This window comes from Macrobrachium rosenbergii, chromosome 16 (assembly GCF_040412425.1).
Source record: "Macrobrachium rosenbergii isolate ZJJX-2024 chromosome 16, ASM4041242v1, whole genome shotgun sequence".
NCBI classification, from domain to species: domain Eukaryota; kingdom Metazoa; phylum Arthropoda; class Malacostraca; order Decapoda; family Palaemonidae; genus Macrobrachium; species Macrobrachium rosenbergii.
The window spans coordinates 50,065,631-50,088,130 of NC_089756.1; the positions used below are offsets into that span (position 1 = coordinate 50,065,631).

The window sequence follows — 22,500 nt, forward strand, 5'->3', positions numbered from 1 at the left end:
CAACTTAATTAGGATATTTTTAGGGATTTAATTAAGATTTCGTCTCTTGCTTTTCATTACAGCCTGCTCGTCGTAGTGTGGAGACTCCTATCATTTCTGCTTTGGTTTTTTCCGGTTTTTCTTTTAATTATCAGGTATTTAGGGAAGTGGGTAATGAATCTCAACTGTTTACGTTCTTTGTTTCACATTTGTAATGATGCAGTCATAATAACAACAAAAATTGCAATACAAAAAATTATCAATCTTCACCATATCACAGGCCAAATTCCAACGAAGTCTTTTCCATAAATACGCCAGTGAGGATTTTCATTCTGCGTAGGGCTCTAAATTATATATATATATATTTTTTTATTATATGCGTATATATCTATATATATAGCCTATATATATATATATATATATATTATATATATATATATATATATATATATATATATATATATATATATATATATATATATATATATATATATATATATATATATATACATATATATATATTTATTTATATATACATAATGTGTATATATATGTATGTGTGTATGTATATATGAATGTATTTTGGTGTGTTTACGTAATTTTGATATTTCAGAAATAGCCAAATTTTGTCAAATCTACGTATGGTTGGGAATCGTAGTTTGGTGCGAGAGTTCATGATTTCAACTTGGTCCTTGAAATCAGTGCTTTTTAGATGCCGGTTTATCTCCTACACCATTTGCACCTGTAAATTGTCGCATGTGTGGACGTAGCCTCAGATTTTAACTTTAACCACTGCCTGTGATTTATGTATCACTGAGACCTGTGTATTATTTATCATATAATAAATCTTACAATTGTCACTTAAGGTCATGCACATTTTCCCTACGTCAGTACAACTTTTTATTTATCGGACATACCTAAGTTTTTCTCTTTCTAATTTCTGAAAACTGCAGTTTATATATATATGTATATATTTTAATGAAAGAATATGGTAACATATGTATACTTTTCCTGTTTTTATCCAGTTGATCCATCAAATTTGACGTTTGGACTTAGGTTTTTAGGTCAAATTTATATTCATATGTTGTGTGGAGGGGCTAAAAATTGAAATGGCGAATTTTCCCTTAAAACTAATGTTTCATCGTAGTTTATTCTACTAAACCATCCTAAGGCCAAAGAAGGGTAATACTAAAGTTGAACGTATTGCAAAAATAAAAATCTTATATGAAATAAGTAGAAACTGTAAGAATAATTACAGTAATAATAATGGTGAGGACCACCATCCTAATATAATAATGCGTACATTATTTGCAAGCGCATTTCATCTGTTAATGTGGTTAAGAACTTTAAGCCACGAAGGGAAGAAAGAACACAAACATGGATGCACGAAACGTTGGTTAATGATATGCAAATCGTTCGGACAGAGACACGAGAAAGACAAGAAGCAAAAACGATAAAAAACGTAAAGTTAAAAAACGGATGACTTTTTTTTTAGTGAGAAATAAAAGCAAAGAATTATACTTTCACTAGTGGTCATGTGTCAGCTGTTGCTTTAGTCGTTATAATTACAATTTTCGTCGTTGATATTGTTGATGTTATTTTACTTTTTAATATTATAATCTTTGATGTGATAAGTTCTTACTGTGAGTAGCTGGCATAACACGCTAACGAGAATTAAAATCCAAGCAGTTAAATTCTAATACAGACCCGATCTCATCACCCATCACCGATGATTGAAAATAATATGAAAAATTTAAATATTCCAGATATCATTTTTAGTTGGATTCCGTAATTGTTATTTGAGTACTCACTCTAATCCTTGTCGTTTCCCGAATTTGAGAAGGGAAGGTTATTATCACTTTCATCAATTGCTGATCTTGATTTGGGTCATTGTGCTTATAGATGAAGTAAGATCGTACGCACGTAGAACTGAAGTTTAATTCACCCAGAATCGGCACTGAATTCAGGGAGAAATAAGGATAAACTTCATGGCAATTAACATTGAATTCGCCTTCATTAGAGACACCTTGTAGATATTGGAGGCTGAAGAGTCAGCCAGTACATTCAGTCCCTACAATCGTCCCCCTCTTAAACACCGAACTCCTTACCTTCCTGTGTTTTCCAGAATTTAAAAAACAGTAACTGTTCTGTGAGAAAGCGGTGTAACAACTGTTCCAGATTTTCCTTTAAGAATGTTAATACCTTCATAAGTGATCTTTTATTTTAATGATGTTTTAAAATTTTTCAAGTTTTGCTTTTAAATCTTGCTGTATTCTTCAAGCTTTTTTGTTTGTGAGATAATCATCATCATCATCATCATCATCATAATAATATTTTCGTTATGTTTATTACTAACAGCAATTACAGTTGCAGTAGAATCATATGATGATGATTATCATTAAGCATATGATATTGTTATTTCCTATCTGAGAGATGGATGTAACTGTTATCATTTCCTGTCGTGATGTTCGTTTCAGCCTCTAAATCTCCTCAGAGACATTGCCCGATCATGGCGCTTTAAAGGCTATTTATAAAATCTGTCGTGCAAGTTTCAGTGTGCAATATTCACAGAATTTTTCTGTGTATTTTATTCTTTTCTTGTCAAGGATTGGGCTTATTATAAAAGCGGAATAAAACTTCTTTTTTGTTCATCGTTGAATTACGGATCTGCGTCCATGCTGCGAACTTTCCAATTATAAGTGTCTTGTCACAGCTGCTTATACACACACGGGGTAGCTCAAGTATATATGAGTGATATACTCGAGAGAGCGTAAATTCTCTTCACGACGACGATCAAGATGTAAGTTCATAAATCAAATAAGCCTGCACTCCATTATGTCCATGGATATTACTGCTTAATTAAGTTTAAAGACGAAGGATTTAGCTACGTACGTGGGAAGTGGGATTATTTCATTATACATTCACGTCGTTCCGTCTTACTCTTGTCGAGTAGATTTTCTTAAAGTTTAAATCCTAGTGGCATTCCAGCGTTAGGAGTCAGTCCGTCGGTGCACCTCACGTGGTACACTGTAAGCATTACTAAAGGATGTTTGCAGTGTCCCCTCGGCCACTAGTTGCACCCACTCTTGAGCCTTTTACTTTACCGCCATTTCTGCTTTCTTTTGTCAGTCTTGCTGTCCCAGCCTCTCCTAACGATTACTTCTTAGCGAAGCTGTGGGGTTTTCTCTCAGCTCCACCTTTAGATATCTATCTCTCTCTCTCTCTCTCTCTCTCTCTCTCTCTCTCTCTCTCTCTCTCTTATTTTGTGGATCTCTTGATCTTGCTGTCCAACCACTTCAACTTCCTCTGTCCTCTGTCTTAAAAGCCGCATGGTTGAAAGTGCCCCAGTGCTTGGCTTGACAACCTGAATTTCGTAAAATCAGTCAACTCCAGCTGTATTCTGGATTGATGTCAGCGTTAGGATAAGGCTTTAACAGGCATGTGCCACAGTGTTTGAAAGATGTCATAATTAGTCACTGTACATTTAGCTCAAGTATTGTGTGTGGCTGCCTTGCGTTCGTAGACAAAAGAAATGAATTCCAGTCCTCTTCCTTTTTGCAAACGTCTCGAATGACAACACAAAGTGGCCTGGAAATATTGAAAAGCAAGGTTTTAGGTGGGTTCGTGAGCTAACATACAGAACAATATAGAATAAATGAATTGTTCGCTAGATACAGTTTTTAGTACAAAGTTATTAGACTCCAATTGACTTGAATATTTCCTCGGAGTGATGACCTGTAGTCGCCTTTTTTTTTTTTATCCAAAATAGTTACTCAGAACTCCTGCTCATACAGTTGCATGTGTAACCTCCCTGAATTTTTGCCGACAAATTTTGCTTATTTAACTTCATATTTTCTATCGAAAAAGTTTATTTGTTGTGAATTGGACAGACATTCACTGTGAGAGAAGTGTTTTGTGTTGCAGAGAGAATGGGGAAAAATGATTTTCCCCTGTCACTATGAAATTCCGCGTAGTGTTCTTCTTCTTCTTCCTTCTCTTCTATGGTCATTGACCGTTAGCATTAAAGGCGAAGTTCTGTCAACAATCCAGGCGAAATGCATTTTAGGGACTCTGACCCCTTGATCTCCGGGTATTGTCAGCTGCATTACCCTTATTGATTTGGATTCCATCCTTTACCTTCTTCTTGATAAAACTTTCGATCATTTTCGAGTCATGAACCCTTTGTAATACCGGGTTATTGGTTGTGTGTTATTCGTGTTTAAGTTTGTGACGTCATAAAATTTCATCGTTTCTGCATTTCTGACATTCTAATAAAGACAGTGTGCATACGTCTTTTTAACTCACTCCCCGTTTCTGTTGTTTTGGAAGAGTCCTGAGGTGCACGCCAGGCCTTCTACTCCCCCAGGATCTAAAGAAGATCAAGGTCTGTGCACCATACAATATGCCAGACCCTCTCTAAGTCATCCTTCCCACCCGGCTGGGAAGGGGAAGCACATCGAGCACCTGAGATACTCAGTTAATAAGGAAATTCGATTTTAATCAGCTTAACTTTTCAAGTATCTCTTATTTGAGCGAGTAAAGCGTGTCACTGAGGGATTTTCAGAAGATAAAAGAAAGACAAGAGTGTGAAAAATATTCAGAATACACATTTTTTTCCCTGGTGCAAAGTCTTTGTACTTATACTTCCGACACTTCTGCTATTATTTTGCAACAGCAGCTCTTCTACCCAGTAAGGTATGTTGAGCAGTGTCAAGCACATATCAGGTCTGGTGGTGTTTCAGTAAGAACTACTGTAGATTCATTCACGTTTTCCATCCCCTTATCATGGTTACTTGGTTTTACTACAGTTGCCATTACTATAACCAGTAAGAATATGAATCATTATTTTAACACAGGTATCGTGAGGAAAATCAGTATTTTTTTCATCCTAAGCTTAATTAGGAAAAAAATAAAAAGAGAATGACAAAAGGCGATAAGCGTACAGCAAAATTAAGGTTCTAAAACATGAGAGAGATCTATTCGTTTATAATATTTAAAAATATATATGTGTGTATGTATATATATATATATATATATATATATATATATATATATATATATTATTATTATTATTATTATTATTATTATTATTATTATACCCTGACTAAATTAAACTTACAGCAATCTTACAATTTTCTATTTTTACTGATGCGTTTTTACATTAAAGAATGAAATCATAATGTCTAAAATTTATGATGAACACTATTATATTGTCTTTAGAAGGCAGACATGTCAACAGTATGAAGCAAGTTGTATTGTAAATAAAGAAAAATAAACAAATAGAAAGTGATAACAGGCGAACACTGTACAGTTGTCAGGCTTTTGTTATTAAATACCAAGGAAATCACTTTGACAAACTGAAAAAAAATTTGTGTTGAACTGTATGCATGTCCAAGTTCCTTTAGGTCACACTTGTTTCTGCTTTGTCTTAACCCCAGACCCAGGCTGAGGTGCACAGAAGAGGTTGAGTTTCTGTCAGGCTGTGCACACACCTTCGTATGATTTAGATCTTGCTCCTCCCTTTCAGTCTTCGTCACACTTAGGGCAAAGACCCATTCTAGCATAAGGCCAACTTGATGTAGACTAATCAGCCAACTCCCTTCTTATCAAAACTGTTTTTCTAAGATGCTAACGACGTTTTTTACCTTTTATGGCTATCTTAAACAAATGAAGGAAGTATTTGATCTACGATAGATTAAAAATGAAGAACCCTAATTGAAAGCAAACCCCAATTAAGAGAACATGTTAATTCTCTAACTAGGTATAAATTTTCGATGCTGCATCCTTGCTCCTGAGTGGGGAGGATACAGGTGAAGAGTGACTTCTAAGTAGTATTTGGTGTTTACAATATATACACACTCTCTAAAGTGTAATTTTGATTGTGTAGTTCTGTGGATGATGTCGTATACTCAGATTTAGTTATTTTTAAAAATATAATAGGTTTGTAAGGTCGCACGCTGTCTCTATTTTTTGTCGGTTGTATCATTCCACAGAAACACGGAGAAATGGAGAGAAGGGTAAGAGTAAAGTAAGTAAAAAACACATCCCATATCTTTGTATCACCGTCTAAGGTTTGACTCATCATTTTCCTGTTTAAATTCTCAGTGCCTTACGGCTAATAGTTACGGTAAGTAAGAGCCGGGAAATACTCCTTAAAATGCCAGATAGGGATAATTCATTGACACGACCTTTTATTTCGATTCCAATTTCTCTTTTCATAATGATTATTTCATGAATAATGAAAAATGTAACCTCGTGGTTTTCGTCTTTGAATTCGTGGCCTAAGTCCAGTATGTAAATGAGAGTAGATCATTTAGTTATTCAAGTCTCTCTTAAATTTCACTAACTTTCTTCACTTGAACAAGTCTTATTAAACCTCTTCCTAGGCTTTCTTTTGGCTCATGAATTCATGAGTCATATCGAGTGTTCCCAAGCATGAATAGTATGAATACGCACTGAGTGTTATATAATTTTCAAAGACCAGGAAGAAAGAAGGACGCCGTGAAACTTCGAAGAGTTTTATAAAAGCAATCCATAAGTAACGAAGGGTTGGGGTAGAGGCGTCAGTTGCAGACGGAGGGAAGATAATCTTCTGTCAAATTAAGGGGATCCAAGAGGGCTTCAACGAAAAACTCTAAGTACACGACGCTGCACATTTCATTAATCACTGAGGAAGCACGCGTAAATAAGCTTTAATCAAGTTGCCAGTTTGTTGATTAACGAAATTCTTTTTAACACCCACACTTTGAATATGTAATGTTGATAAGAGTGAAAGACCAAAGCAAGCTGCGGATGAGGGAAGTACTTAAGAGAAAAAAAAATAGTTTCTTTAATATAAATGATAAAGTTGCGTATGGAGGCGATATTAAAAATTTTCGGGTTTGTTTCACAGAATTATAATACAATGAAGATGTTTTGCTCAAACTAAACTCTCTTGATAGTAAATGACGTTTTTGAGATTGCGAGATAGAGGCTACCAATGTTTAGTCACAACCACCAATGAATCTTACTTGGTTCCATAAACTGTCGTATTGGAAAGTTTTTCATGAATTATTAATCCTTTTTTTTATGAACGGCTCACAAGTAAGTTCGAAAAAATTATAACAATTGGAAAATTATTAAATAAAAGTTAGAAATCGGTTCCATAGGCCTCATCAAGCCGTTTGTTAACTAAAAAGATTACGGTAATTTGCCTTAGAGTCTAATCGAGAGCTGGGTTAAATTTGATATTTAAATCACTGGAGTAGTTTAAAATTCTGTTGTCTTGTTCAATAAAGTTACAAGAAAAAGTTTCGGGCGACGTTGGTCGATATTCAATCTTTATTCTGCCACACTATAAGGGATCTGGTAATTGGAAAGTCGGGCGTCTGTTGCCAAGTCGCTCTATCCTTTATATTATTTACACGTCCGTAGATTTCGTGTATTTTCATCCGATTACCCAGTCCTTTGTGAATGATGAAGCAGCGATCACAAACTTCTTTATCTCTCGTAATGCACCTAGTATGGAATTGTTTTAAGTTTTTTTTTTTTTTTTATTTCATACATTTATTTATGAGGCATAGAATGGAAACGGAGGAGCCGTCTCTGCATTCCCTGGTTTCCAGTCGAAGCAGACTTTTGCAAGTTTAAATTGAACAATAGCAAAAAAAAAAAACGGTTAATTGTTGGAAAACGTAAATAAATTTAATAATAATGAATAAGTCACTTCAAGTATTTTTTTCCGGAATAGGGTGGTTAATCAAATTTCCTTGTACTTGCTACAAATATCTTGTCATTGCCAACTCCAGAGGCAAGATGACAGAAAACCACAACCACAAACCCTTCATATTCAATCATTGCTCTTTGTGAAAAGCTATCCCTTTGGAGTATATAAGTAAGGTGATTTAAATTAACATAAAAATGTTATGCTGTTTAATTGGTGAATTGTGTTCTAGTTCCACGAATTGTAATCTACTTTTTCCATTTATCTCTCTCTCTCTCTCTCTCTCTCTCTCTCTCTCTCTCTCTCTCTCTCTCTCTCTCTCTCTCTCTCTCTCTCATGTGCCTGCCCAGCCTCATATCTCATAACGAGTGAGACAGATTAAAGCGTTTGGAATTGTCCTTTGGGAACTCCCAAATAAGAACATTCCAGCCAAGAAATCCTAACTATGCCTCATTTGCTTCCTCGAAACCAAATAATCCTTCTTGTTCGAGAGTAGCACCCCCTTCCATCATACTCCCCCCACCACCCCACCTCTCCATCCCTCCTTTCGCCCCTTTGTTCCCCACCGCATATTCAAAACCCCTCTCTTGGCCTGCCAGAGTCTCGAATTAAATTTCCTCACGTCCCCTGATAGACAATATCGCTTTCTCGTATTGTTCCAGCCGAAATCCGAAATTATAGCCCGGTCGCAGAAGTATATATACAAACCGTTTCAATTTCATCGCGAGAGTCTTTGTCCCGTTGACAGACAGATGGCCTAAAATGATGGCTATTGGCCCACCCCATTACTCATGGAGAATACACAAGAGGCATACGCCTCTCTGACCTCCCACCTCTCTCTCCCCTCTCTATTCCTCACTTCCCTGTTCCCTTCCTCGTTTCCTTACTTCTCCTCCCCCTTTATCGCCCCCTTCCTTACTTCTTCTCAACCTGTCCTTTCCTCTTCTGATTAGTATTCGGTATTTGTGTGTGTGTGTGTGAAAGACAGAGAGAGAGAGAGAATTATTCATCATCGAAGTCATGAAAGGGTTCTAAATTAATTGTGACTATTTTTAGCATCTTATTATCGTTTCCTGTGGGTTCCCCAGTATTGGTAAGGGTCCAGATCAGTTGCAATTGATTCTCAATACGGTTTGTTACAAATTTCTTTCTTCAGTTTGTTCTTGTAACCTAATTCCCAATTCCCTCCTTCAAGATTAATAGTAATTCACAAATTGGATTTTTGGCAAATACATCTTATGCGTATAGGTTTGATAGATTTACAGTACATGAGCGTTGTCATATAAAGATTGATTTGCGTCTTATTTCAACGAATGTTTCATCGTAATTTGTTTTAAAGGAGTAATATACTGCCTTGTATTAATGAAACAAGTATGCGAAACATTAATATAATCACACTTCCTCAGAAATCAGCAAAGACAACGTGTAGGCTTCCAATTCAGTCTTAAACGTAGCACAAATTTTCTTGGAAAAAAAAAAGGTCGAATATCACAACGTATTCCCTCCTACAAAATCTGATACATCGCTTCCTGGCAGTCGGCCAACATCCTTAAAAAGCTTTATGAAATTCAGTGCAGAGCTTTGGAGGACATGGGTCACTAGAGTCGGTCAGTAACATTATCGTGTAATTCCTGGCCCATGACCAACATCTTTCAGTTTGAAATTAGATCACCACTTAGGATCTCTCGGAGTGCCTTCCTTCGTGATGCATTCGTGTGTGGATTGCAGCCCCCTGCGCGTTTTCAGTTCGTCCTCTCAATTTATCCTTTACCTTAAAACTGCACTTCAAATAATCTGACTCTTCTCAAAAATAGTAAGATATCTGAAGCACTCTTATCATTCCTTTCTTCTTAACCTTATCCTTACATAACTGTTGTGTATCATGAAGAACAATCATAAAGTACCAGTGTAATCCGCTATTTCGATCTTTTTCACATGATGCTCTGCTAATTTTGGATAAATTTTATCGTTTTACTAGCTTTTAGTGCTGTGTATATCTCATATTATGCCAGAGGACCAGTCTCTCTAGAGGAACAAACACTCCGCTTATACACACGCAAACACACACTCATACGCGTACATTTGATATAGTACATCCTTTCTACAAACTTGGTTATCTATGTATAAAAGAAACAAATGATCAAGGCTTTCAATTAAACTAAAGTGTTTGCACTTAACATGTTTGATGTTGAAATGTCAGTTTGTAGAATTGATGGTCAGGGATGTGGGAAGTGCCGAGAATATATCGTGTGAATAACAATCAGTTGAGATTAAGCTCCGATGCTAGAGGTCTTGCATACAGTAACTGGAGGTGTGCATAGAGAAGATTGATTGGTTAATACGTGAATGTAACTGAATCAACTATTTCTGTTTTGTATTTTATTCTCTCTCTCTCTCTCTCTCTCTCTCTCTCTCTCTCTCTCTCTCTCTCTCTCTCTCTCTCTCTCTCTCTCTCTGGATTACATGGATGCAAGTGGAAGAAAATGCAGGGATAATTCGGGAGAGATGGTTGCATTGATGGTTGGTATGTAATAATGTTTTCTACAGTTGATTAAATAAAACTCCAGTGTGGGTCGTAGTCTATCCAAATAAATATCACAGTTAAACATTTAATACCAAGGTCGATGAGGAAAAAACTAAAGCCTTTAGGCAGCCCACGTTTGAAGTAAACAAGGAAAAGAAAATTTTAGTAATCTGGTAAACAAGAATATGGCTCTTACAACTTAGTTAACCACTGGCCGACTTTATACCTATAAAAAACCAACGCGTCCTCCTTACTTATGCAAGACAGGAAATCTAGGTAGGAGCTAAAGTTTCTTGGCCCAGCTGACACTGCTTTCATTCGGAATTGGGGATCGAACCATGGACCTTGCCAACTCGTGCTCGGTACTAGACAACTTAGCTACGATGTGTGTGTGTGTGTGTGTGTGTGTGTATAAGTGAACGCTCACCATGTAATTGTGTTGATATTAACACATTAAAGGTAGTTACTCTTAAATCATCTTTTCATATTTTTCGTGTGTGTGTGTTTCTGCGTCTGCGAGAATGCAATATAAATTTGTCGATATACAAAGACTAAGGATACACATAACCTAATGTTCCACATTAGACTTTGGTAGCTTAGAAGAGCATTGAAGAAATGTTGACGGTATTGTATTTTTAGACATGGATTAGACCTTCTAATGTTAGCCACTTCGATAGATAAGAGATGCTCAGCAGTCCCTATAAAATATGTTTTGCTCACTTGACTTCAGTATATTTTGTGACGTTCTAAAAACGACACATTCTTTTTTCTATTTACTTTTTGGGCTTATTTATTTGTGTATTTGTTTATTGATTAGCTATATTTTGTTTTATATATTTCTGATTATTCGCTATTACAAATGCTCAAATCAGTTTATTTTGTCATACATTTATATATATTTTATATATTATATATATATATATATATATATATATATATATATATATATATATATATATATATATATATATATATATAATTCATGATATGATTTTTCGACTTGTACCGCGGGTATATGCATTATGAATAATGATAAAAATAGAATATTAATATTGACGTAGAGTATTTTCCTAAATATTTCTTCTGCTATTAGCTGGAATTCATTTTCATAATATCAAAATTACATCATATTTTCCCAAATTTACGGAAAGTAATTTACATGTGTTAAGAACATTTCACACAAAAAGTCTTTAAGAAGAAATTTAATATTAACTATAAGATTTTTTTCATATAATTAGAAGAATATATTAAGAAATTAGAGGAACAATTTGACATGAGCGTACGAACTTCAACAAAAGTAATTAAAACTTTTTACATAACCATAAGAGCATGTTCCATAGAGAGTATAACTTCTTTAATCGTGTAAGCATGTTGCATAGCGATTAGAACTATTTACATAATCACAAGAGCATATTGTACAATGATCAGAACTCATTACATAATCACATGATATATTAGGACTGGAGTTTTATACAAATGAACCTAGTGTCTCTTTTCTATTTCAGGCAGGAAGAGAGTGCGTCGGGCTGATGAACCACATGTGTTTCGTAAGTGTTCCTGAGAATTCCTCCCTTATTGTTTATGTTTTCAGTTGAATGAAATTTGCTTATTGTGCCGATAGCCGAGAACACAGGTGTGTTATTTCATTTTAATTTGCCGGAATTTTGTTTCTATGTGTTTCTTTACGTATTTATGTATGCAAGAGATAATGTAAGTGTTTGAGTTAGTCTTGCGGTAAAGTTTACTTGTTAGTGAGACTAAATGTACTTCTGAATTGGTAAACGAAACGTGACTCATTATTATGTGAAGGGGCTACTTCTTTAAAAGTAAATGCGTTTCAACACAAACAGTTGATTATAGATTAAGCTGGCACTTTGCCAGGAAAAGCATTACACTGACAAACATCCTATTTGCATAAAATAGCCGTACACGTGCGCGGTTATACTACTGTGCTGTACCCATGTTTCAGAGCTAGGAGACAGCCTATGACAAAGGGGTAACTGTCGCCTTCCATCTTTTATAGTTGAAGGCAAATAAAAGGATTACCCACCATCATTCATTTCTGGAGAAAAGAAAAGGATCGCCACACCGCGCAGTTCCCCCGGCCCACCCCCCCTCCCTCCTCCTGCTCGTGCTCCCAACCCCAAACTGTAAGTAAATAACCACTCCACTGAATATTCTCTATAGAGAACGAGCCCAAATAATATTCCGGTCTCCCCATTGCCTCTCGCGTGGAACGCTGCCAAGAGACCTACAGTTGAAATGGATAATTTATCGTTCCCAGTGGCATAATTCTTCGCTCTGCCCTACGTAGGGGCTTTATAGAAGTGAATATATTTAGGCTGTGGGGGTGAAAATGTGAATAAGATTTAGGGTTAAGTTCAATATTATTATTCATAATAATCCCATCTGTATTCACACTTGACGAACGGGGTCATGACATTTTGGATGTCCTCAAGATGTCTTCGTCAAAATTTAACGTCGTAGTCAAGTCGGCGGTGTATTTTGGCGTTTTGCCGTGCACTTAAAGTCTTGTCAATTTCTCAACTTCCCCAGTCTTGAAGGCCGAAGGAAGAGGAAACCTTATGCCATTACCTTGCAGAGGAGGGCGTTAAGAATAATGGAAAAGAAAATTAAGATAACAGTCGAACATTTTACTAGAGGAAATTATATCACTTTGTGAAAAAGGAGAGGTTATAGGATACCGAAGAAAAATATATCAGAAGAAATTCACCAGCTCTTTTGACAAATATAGACCATTCATATTTAGTAACTATTTCTTTCCCTGTATTGTTATGTTTTCTATCTTGATGTGTCTATAATATTATGTACAAATATATATATATATATATATATATATATATATATATATATATATATATATATATATATATATATATATATATGTATATATGTGTGTGTATGTAAATAAAATATAAATTGCTGTATGACTGTTCATACTAATCGATATTAAGTCTCAAATATTCTTTACTTTGGGAGTAAGGTGCATCCAAAGGGATTTATGTAAAATAAGAGCAGCAGCGTGGCCAGGATTCGAACTTAATCTTTTGGGATTGGTCAAACTCAAAAGGCATAGGTTTGAATCGTGCCAGAACAGATGCACTTATCATACACCATTCCCTTTGGTGTAAGTTATTCCTGAGGTAAGATGAATTCGTTGTTAAAAAGTGTATTTGTGTCTTAATATGAGTATAAATATATATATATATATATATATATATATATATATATATATATATATATATATATATATATACATATGTATATGTATACATATATATTTTTATATAATATATATATATATATATAATATATATATATATATATATATATATATATATATACACACATAAATGAGTGTGTTGTGTGTAGTGCAGTAACGACTATCTTCCAGTTTCGGTTTCCTAGTAATTCCATATTGTTTTCCTATGAAAACCTCGAAATTCCAAAAGAAGTTCACTAAGTTTGTCTTACCAAGAGGGATTCGAACTTGACTGTTTAGAATGCTGAGGTAGGTTAGTGCTGAACCCACACCACTACCTTTGCGAATAGTTTTTCTTTATACAATTATGCAGTTTGTCCTATGCTCCACCCAAGTGACATTTGTACGTTATAATACCAGCCGGGTCCATGAGAGCAAAAGGAGAGATGAAGGGACCAGACCTACTTGATAATCAAGGGACAGGAGGCTGGAAACGAATGGAGATTTGTGAAAGTAAAAGTCCCGAAAAGATGTGAGTGATAGAATTTCACAGATGTCATTTGTATCGTATGACGTTGAGGCGATGCTGTTGGTAATTTTGTATACCCTTCGAGTCAGATCTTCCTAATTTCCCCCCAAGTTTCTCTCTCTCTCTCTCTCTCTCTCTCTCTCTCTCTCTCTCTCTCTCTCTCTCTCTCTCTATATATATATATATATATATATATATATATATATATATATATATATATATATATATATATATATATATATATATATATATATATATATATATATATATATATATATATATATATATATATGTGTATATAATATGTGTGTGTGTGTGTGTGCTTGTGTATACATCTTACCAAAACCGGTTTAGGATATTAAACTGCAAACCCAATGTCCCGGCCGTTTGGTGCCTCACAACATGCAGAGTGTCGAGAATGCTGTTACTCTGCAGCTAATTTATGAATATGGCAATGAATGTTGTGTAGATGTTTTCTGAAGCTCCCATTAAGTGTTTGTGTATATAGAGATACATTCACACAAACACACATTATATATATATATATATATATATATATATATATATATATATATATATATATATATATATATATATATGTTCGCGTGTCCTCTTAGGGCTGATGATCTAGTCAAATAATGTAATGTTCGGAGATTGAGTGTCTTGCAACCTCATCCCTGATGTAAATGAAAAGATCTCACTTCTGGGAGCCATTTTGTCAAATTCGAATGGCCATATGTAAAGTATTTAAAGATTTTATTTTCTTGTTTATCTGACAATTTATTTGCTTGTTTGTGCAGATTCTAACGTAAAACAATTTCTCTGGGGAGAGCAAACGAATGATCTCATAATCGTTCATCGATATTTTCCTTTACTAAACGTTCATTTTTCAGTGATTTAAGAGAGATATGCTTCACAAGGATATTAACTGTATTCATAACTCAGGAAAATTGCTTGATACATATGTAACGATGGATTTTCTAGCAATAAATTTTTTTTCGACCGATATTTGGATATAAACTAAAGTAACAACCTCATTTGCGTGAAGACTAAGAGCCATATAAACACATATTCTTACGTGCATGCATATGTATACTTACACACAAACACTCACAAATACACATACGCTATATACATATATATTTTTATGTATGTATGTATATATATATACATTTATATATGTATGTGTATATATATATATATATATATATATATATATATGTATATATATATATATATATATATATATATATATATATATATATATATAAATATATCTCAGGGTTCTCCCACTTATTTTGTCATGAGATATGTGGAAACGATGTAAAACCTTATTGGGGCATGTCATTTTGCCAGATGGTAATTCTCAAAACGTGAACAATTGATGATTTTTAGTGTTGGAAAATGTTTCAATAAAAAAATGTTAACCCATTATGCATACTAACAACCGAGTGTCCTAAACATCCCCAAAATTTTATTTCTGCCTTATTCCTATTATGAGAATCGGTGTCGTCAGTCATGTATCGCTTAAAGTTTATTTCCACTCGGTTTAATCGCGTACCATGTTTTTAGGTGATTCCAAAAATACATTCCAAGTATTTTTTTTTCCTGTGATTCTTAATTTCCTTCCTTTAGCTTCACTCTTTTAAAATTAGATTTGTTAAATATTTTTCTTTTAGCTTCAGACGACTTTTATGGTGGTTTCCAAGGTACTTTCAGCCTGTTGTGTGCGTGTGTTTCCTAAATGCTCTCTTACTTTCAGCCTATTTTTGTGTGGTCTTCCCTAGAGACTTTACATTCAGACTTTTTGTGGTCTTAGATACTCTCCTAGCCTCACCTTACTTTCAAGGGGCTTCTTAAATAGTCTCGCTTACCTTATTTTATGGTGCTGACAAAGTACTCTTCCTTAAACTTCAGACTACCTAATGACCTTGTAGATGTGCAGCTTCAGATTCCGTTTATTTGTGTCTTTCAAAATACTCTCCTTTCAGCATCAGCGTATTTCGTTTAAGAGGGATTCGTAAGTACTCTCCCAGCTTCAGCTATTTTTATGGGGCATTCCCAGTGTCTAGCTTCTCCCCATTTTTATTGGGTTTTTGATAATCTTTTAGCATCAGCCTTTTTTAATGGGGCTTCAGACTGTTTTTATAACGGGGCGTTCACAGCACTATCACTTTCTTCACCACATATTTTTGAGGCTAAATACTATTCTAATCCCCAACCTATTTCTATGGGGCTTCCACAGTACTCTTCCAGCTTCAGCCTAATTTTGAAAACTTCTTAAAAATTCCCCTCCTAACTTCATTCTACTTTTAATGGGAGGGGGCGGGGTTGATTCCTCAGTGCTCTCCGCTAGCTTCAGTCTATTTTTATGATGCTTCTTAGAAACCCCTTACTAACATCAGCCTCTTTTTATTGGGCTTCCTGAATGCTCTCTCGTTAGCTTCAGCATATTTTCATGAGACCGTGTTAAGTACTTTCCTAGATTGAATACTTTCATTCTAGCTTCAGTCCGTTTCTTCGTGACTTCTTAATACTCTGCTTTTAACTTCATCCTGTTTTTATGGGACTTAATCGATATTCTTTCATTCTCTCTATTCAACTTCATCCTCTTTTTCCGGGCATCCTTTTTGTTCTCCTTATAGCCACAGTCTGTTTGTATGGAGCTTTTAAAATACTTTTGCTACTCTCATTTTATTTTTTGGGGCTCTCCTCTTGTTTCATCCTATTTTCATGAGAGCTTCTTTAATACTCTCATTCTACTTTCAGCATACGTATATAATAGGGATTTTTAAATAAAACTTCCTACCCTTAGGCTATTTTTACAGGGCGTCCTCAGTATTTAATTCATTTTTTATCTTTGTCTTATTTTGGTGTTATCATTCATTCATACAGTGTTATCTATTTTACTGTTTTGAGAAATATTTATTCCCAGCTGTTTTGTGCTTGAAAGTCACGAATAATATTTGTGACTTGAACGAAGAAACAGATTGAAGCTAGAATGAAAGTATTCAAGCTAGGAGAGTATCTAAGACGCCTTCATAAAAATATGCTGAAGCTGACAAGAGAGCATTCAGGAAGCCCAATAAAACGAGGTTGATGTTAGAAAGAGGGTTTTAAGAAGCACCATAAAAATAGACTGAAGCTAGCGGAGAGCACAGAGAAATCAACCCCGCCCCCTCCCATTAAAAGTAGAATGAAGTTAGGAGGAGAATTTTAAGAAGTTTTCAAAACTTCTGGAAGTCCCATTGAAATAGGTTGGGTTAGAATAGTCTTTAGCCTCAAAAATATATAGCCCCATTATAAAAACAGTCTGAAGCCCCATTAAAAAAGGGTGATGTTAGAGGATTATTAAGAAACCCCATAAAAATAGGTTGGGGATTAGAATAGTATTTGGCTTCAAAAATATATGGTGAAGAGCAGTATGACTGACAGCGAACTAGGATTTAAAAAAAAAAAAAAGGGGGGGCAATTTGCCATGAAAATTAAAGATTGACTCGGCATTCAAAAGTTGTTTGACTTAGAAATTCAGGAAAACTGAAATAGAAAGAAATAAATAAAATGGAATTTGCAAACTGAGCAACTCAGGAATTATGCGATCACCATTGGTTCATTGTCGATCCATAGTTGTTGCGACACCAGTTTACATGCATTATAGGTTAATTTAAGCTGAGTAAAAGTAGGATCATGAGCCAGAATTTTCTCTTAAGAATGTTTAGTAAGATCTTTAAATGCTGCTGTTATCTTGTTTGGGACGATAGTAAAGTCTTGTAGAAGAATACCAGTGTAAGTTTCCCAACTCATAAATAGTCTTTTTTCATTTGTTTTATCCTCGTTCTTTCCTATTGATTTATATTGCCGTGGCTGACCTCACAAAAAAAAAAAAAGCTTGGATCTCTTTATTCTCATCCTTTTGAAACAGAATCAAGTTCCAGTGCACATGTGTCGACGTTCATAAATCATGGCATTTGAGAATATGTTATGGCCAGTATTTTCCCTTCCTTTCTCTCTTCGCTTTTGGACTTTGCTACGCGCAGCGTACATCTTCAGTTGCACACACAAGTGAATTGATTTTTCTGTTATTTAAATAGAATGTAATATATGTAAATATACATGTATATTTACATATATTCATATATAATATATATATATATATATATATATATATATATATATATATATATATATATACATATATATATATATATATATATATATATATATATATATATATATTATGTATACATATATATGTGTATACATTATACACACATTACACACACACACACAATATATATATATATATATATATATATATATATATATATATATATATATATATATATATATATATATATATATATATATCTTCAACAAGACAGGATGGTTTAGATTCTAGATTCTTTCATTTATAAAGTACAGGCTTTCGAAGACATACAGTCTTCTTCTTCAGTTACCGATGCCCTGAGCTCAGTGCATCAGTAATTGAAGAAGACCGTATGTCTTCGAAAACATATACTTTGTAAATTAAAGTCTAGAATCTAAACCATCTCGTCTTACTGAAGCCTAATACGAGAAATGTGAATAAAAATACGCAACGAAGTTGTGTGGCTATTTTGTTATATATGTGTGTGTGTGCGCGCGCGTGGTCATGAAGGAAAATCTGGTTAGTTCTGTGTCATTTTACCTCTCTGTTTCGCTCGTCTGTCTCCTCAGCTCTCAGGAGAGAACACGGCCAGTTTAATCAACATATTTCCTTCCGGACTTAAGTGTGTACGTGGGCTCGTGTTCAGCCGCTTCTTCGTACTGTAGAACTGTGGTGGTTTAAGATCTTGAAAACAATTTTACAGACGCAATGATCTGGCGATTGATAGTTCTTATATGATAGTTGTTTTTTTCTTTGCAATAATATCAAAGGGAAATCTAAGTTAACCATATGACTTAAGCTACTGTTGCCTCCAAAAAGAACCTCTTTTACCGGAACCACTGCAAACCACCAAGGTTACCTAGCACCTGGGAAACGTCTAACTTCTGAAAAACATTAGTCACTTAGGTTCATCATATTCTTGCATATTTACTTTTGAAGACCCTCTCTCTGTTGGTTAGGTCGGCCTCTTGTCTTTCACTTACAATCTGTAATTTTTTTGGATAGCTAACTTGTCTGTGTCACGACTGTTTTTAACTAGAAGCGTTTTTTATTTCATCTTGGTCGGCGTGAGAGCCCGAGAGATGCGCAAGTTTAAACGAGTACAACGAAAGAGCAAGTCATTAGGGGTACCACCTGGAAAGCATGCTGATAAGCAAAAGGATCAGACTGGTCTAACCTAAAGAAAACTGGTCAGAGCCACGAGGAAAATAAGTGACATTTGAAACACAAAACCATAGGGACTCCAACTGATCCGCCACGCTAGAAACACATGACATTAGTCACGTAGTTAACTAACTGAAGTCACATAGAAGTACCACAGCTGAGTCTTTCCTCGATGAGGTGGGATACTGCTGTATTAACCGTATGAAATCTCAAAAACACCTTAAAGAAGCTACAAATTTTGGAAGCACAGGAACAAACCGACCTGGCAGAAAGGAAGTATATTTATTCAGTGCATGCTGTCAATATACCAATTTTTAATGTATGGCTGCAGTAATTGTTTGCTTTTTCTGTACCTTTCCTACAATTTTTTTCTGTATAGTTTCTTAAATTATCTGTATTGAAACCAAAATATGAAAAGAAATTTGATGCAGGAAGAAAAAACTGCCGGGTTCATAAATTATATTATATTTTATTTATAAATAAGTTGAAAGAAACAGAAATGTCAGGATGAAGGAAGAAGAATGAAAAACCTGATAAAAAAATGTACGTGACACAGAAAGAATGGAAACTGATTTGGAAAGCATCCAGTTGTACGAGTCAAAAATTTCCTGTCGGCTGTTAGTGGAAATTAACATTTTATTTTGAGGGCGTTCTTCACGAGTGAAAATTGATTTTGATTTCTGGCACATTCCAACTTGTGGAAATTATTTGTTGTGCTCTACATTTTTTCGTGTGAAATTTTTTTTTTTTTATTTTTTATTAGCTCTTTTTACATTAGTAAATTGATGGTTTAAAAAATTACTTTTTTAGGAGTGAATATATCTGGCTTTTCAGTTGTATAAATATTTTCTCTTTACTTGAGTAAAAAAATTTTTACGGTTTCTACTCATGGAAATTGATATTTTTATATAGTTTAGAATTTATTTGTCAGAATAAAATTATTTTGATTACACTGTTTACTTAAGGATATTAGCTGCACTTGAAAAATATTAATTTAAAAAAATTTACCTAAATACTAATTTTGCTTATAGGTTTGAAATGAAGAGTTTGACGGCTTGTAGCAAAATATTTGCAAACGACGTATTTATGGTGGTATATATAAAAGATTGATACTGAGAGTGTGTGAACAGCACTTAGTTATTTTAGAACCTGCCCTTTCAAAAATGACGACAATACTAAAGTAATTTTCCAGTTGCACTGTGTTTTATTATATCAAGTACTCTGTGTTGTTCTGTATATGCTTTTTTTTTCTTTTTTTGGATAGAATGTATGGGATCCATTACCCGTAAACTCTATCTTATACGCTAACATTATGGATACCAAGTGGTTTTATGTCATAGGATTTTACTGGAAAGGTTTAGTTCTGCATTTTTTAAAAACCTCGTATGCAATCAGGAAAGAAAGACTCATGTTAAAACAAAAGTGAAAAGTATTCTGAGAGTATTAATGAAAATTGTTAGAGTAAATGGTTGAGTCTCTGACGTTTTGAAACCCTTGCAAGAGAAGAGATAATCGTGTTATTATGCATACTTATGAGAAGTAATTCAGTGAATTTGCTTATGAATAGGCTTTTTATTGCTACATATTATCATTACAAAGGGTCAAAAATTCTGTTATTTAAATATCATTGTGAACAAAAGATGAAAAAATATTTTAAAAGTTACGTGCTCGAAGAATATTTGATAATTTTGTGTAAGAATGTATTTTCTTTTACTGACGATGGTGACTGTAAATGGCAAACCTGATATATATATATATATATATATATATATATATATATATATATATATATATATATATATATATATATATATATATATTATATATATATATATATGTGTGTGTGTGTGTGTAAGTATGTGAGTGTTAAAGTACTTAAGTGTAATATAATTATGTGCAAAATTTTATTGCTTTAGTAAGTTCACATCCACTATGTTATGATAACACTTAAAAACAAAAGAAGAAAGGATCAAGTTGAAGAGAGACCATCCGGAAACCTGCTGCCTGTGACATTACCTGTCATGTCTTACGGTTATTTGAATCTTTCGAAAACCTCCCAATCTTTCGCTTCAGTTCGAAGCAGAATCCGAAAAAGTGGAGATCTCTTCCCTGTTTGATAAAAGGGGTGTTTTGAGGAGGGGGGTGGAAGAGTGGGGAGGGGCGTATGCAATAGACTGGACCCATGGGATAAGGGGAAAACGGCTGAGGGCTGCGGAGGTGGGATGGAGGTGGATAGGAGGGGCCGCCTTTATTAGGTTTGCGAATATTGGCCTTTAGTTTGTCCCATCGAGAGATTTATCGAGGCAGTAAATCCTTCCGCCACAGATACTGTCATGGACCATTAATTGAATTTTCGTTATTCTGGCATTATCCGAATTCAGGATTCCCAGATGGGATGATGCGTCCTGTATGTGCTGGTTCGGATGTCTTCCAGAAAGACGCTGTGCTTCGCTCCTTCAGGTATGTAGTTTTTGAGATCCTTTTATGACGTATCCAGATTTTGAGATGTTCTATGGTATCCGGGTTTGGAGATCTTTGCCTGCTGGCATCCAGATTTCGATATCTTTTCTAAAGTTCCCGGATTATAGAAGCCTTTTGTAAGATATTGAGTTTTTAGATCTTTTACCAGAGCATCCAGGTTTTGAAATCTTTTTCTAAGATATCAGGGTTTTGAAAATTTTCCAAGAGCATCCAGGTTTTGAAATCTTTTTCTAAGATATCAGGGTTTTGAAAATTTTCCAAGAGCATCCAGGTTTTGAAATCTTTTTCTAAGATATCAGGGTTTTGAAAATTTTCCAAGAGCATCCAGGTTTTGAAATCTTTTTCTAAGATATCAGGGTTTTGAAAATTTTTCAAGAGCATCCAGGTTTTGAGACCTTTTCTGTAAGGAATTCATGTTTTAACATCTTTTCCAAAGTACCCGGGTTTTGAGATCTTATTGAAGGTATACAAGTTTTGAGATGTTATTCCAGCTATCCAGGTTCTGAGAATTTTTCCCCAAGCGGTGGAAATCGATTGCTTTGGAAGTCCCCTTGTGGCTCATGGTTGGGAGAATTCGCAGTCTCATCTTTGATGGAGAGAAGATGAAAAGTATATATAGACAGAAGACGGAAACCTTGTAATCAGCATTCCTAAGCGTCAATAGACACATGAATAAAGACATTCTAAGGACGTTTTTCATCCAAGACAGAATACCTGGGGATTAGTGGACGTAATCCTCTTAATATTCTCA

The 22,500-nt window shown here is 34.6% G+C and overlaps 2 protein-coding genes across 4 annotated transcripts in view; one reads left to right on the plus strand and one right to left on the minus strand.

The window, feature by feature from the left end:
- Positions 1 to 22,500, minus strand: part of LOC136847426 (uncharacterized) — a 440,119-nt gene that overhangs the window by 321,721 nt on the left and 95,898 nt on the right. The gene's annotated exons all lie outside the window — the stretch shown is intronic.
- Positions 1 to 22,500, plus strand: part of LOC136847428 (receptor-binding cancer antigen expressed on SiSo cells) — a 797,278-nt gene that overhangs the window by 290,281 nt on the left and 484,497 nt on the right. For both annotated transcript variants that reach the window (XM_067119100.1, XM_067119101.1), the window contains exon 3: positions 11,711 to 11,752. The gene's annotated coding sequence lies outside the window, so the exon portion shown is untranslated. The remainder of the gene's footprint in view (positions 1 to 11,710; positions 11,753 to 22,500) is intronic.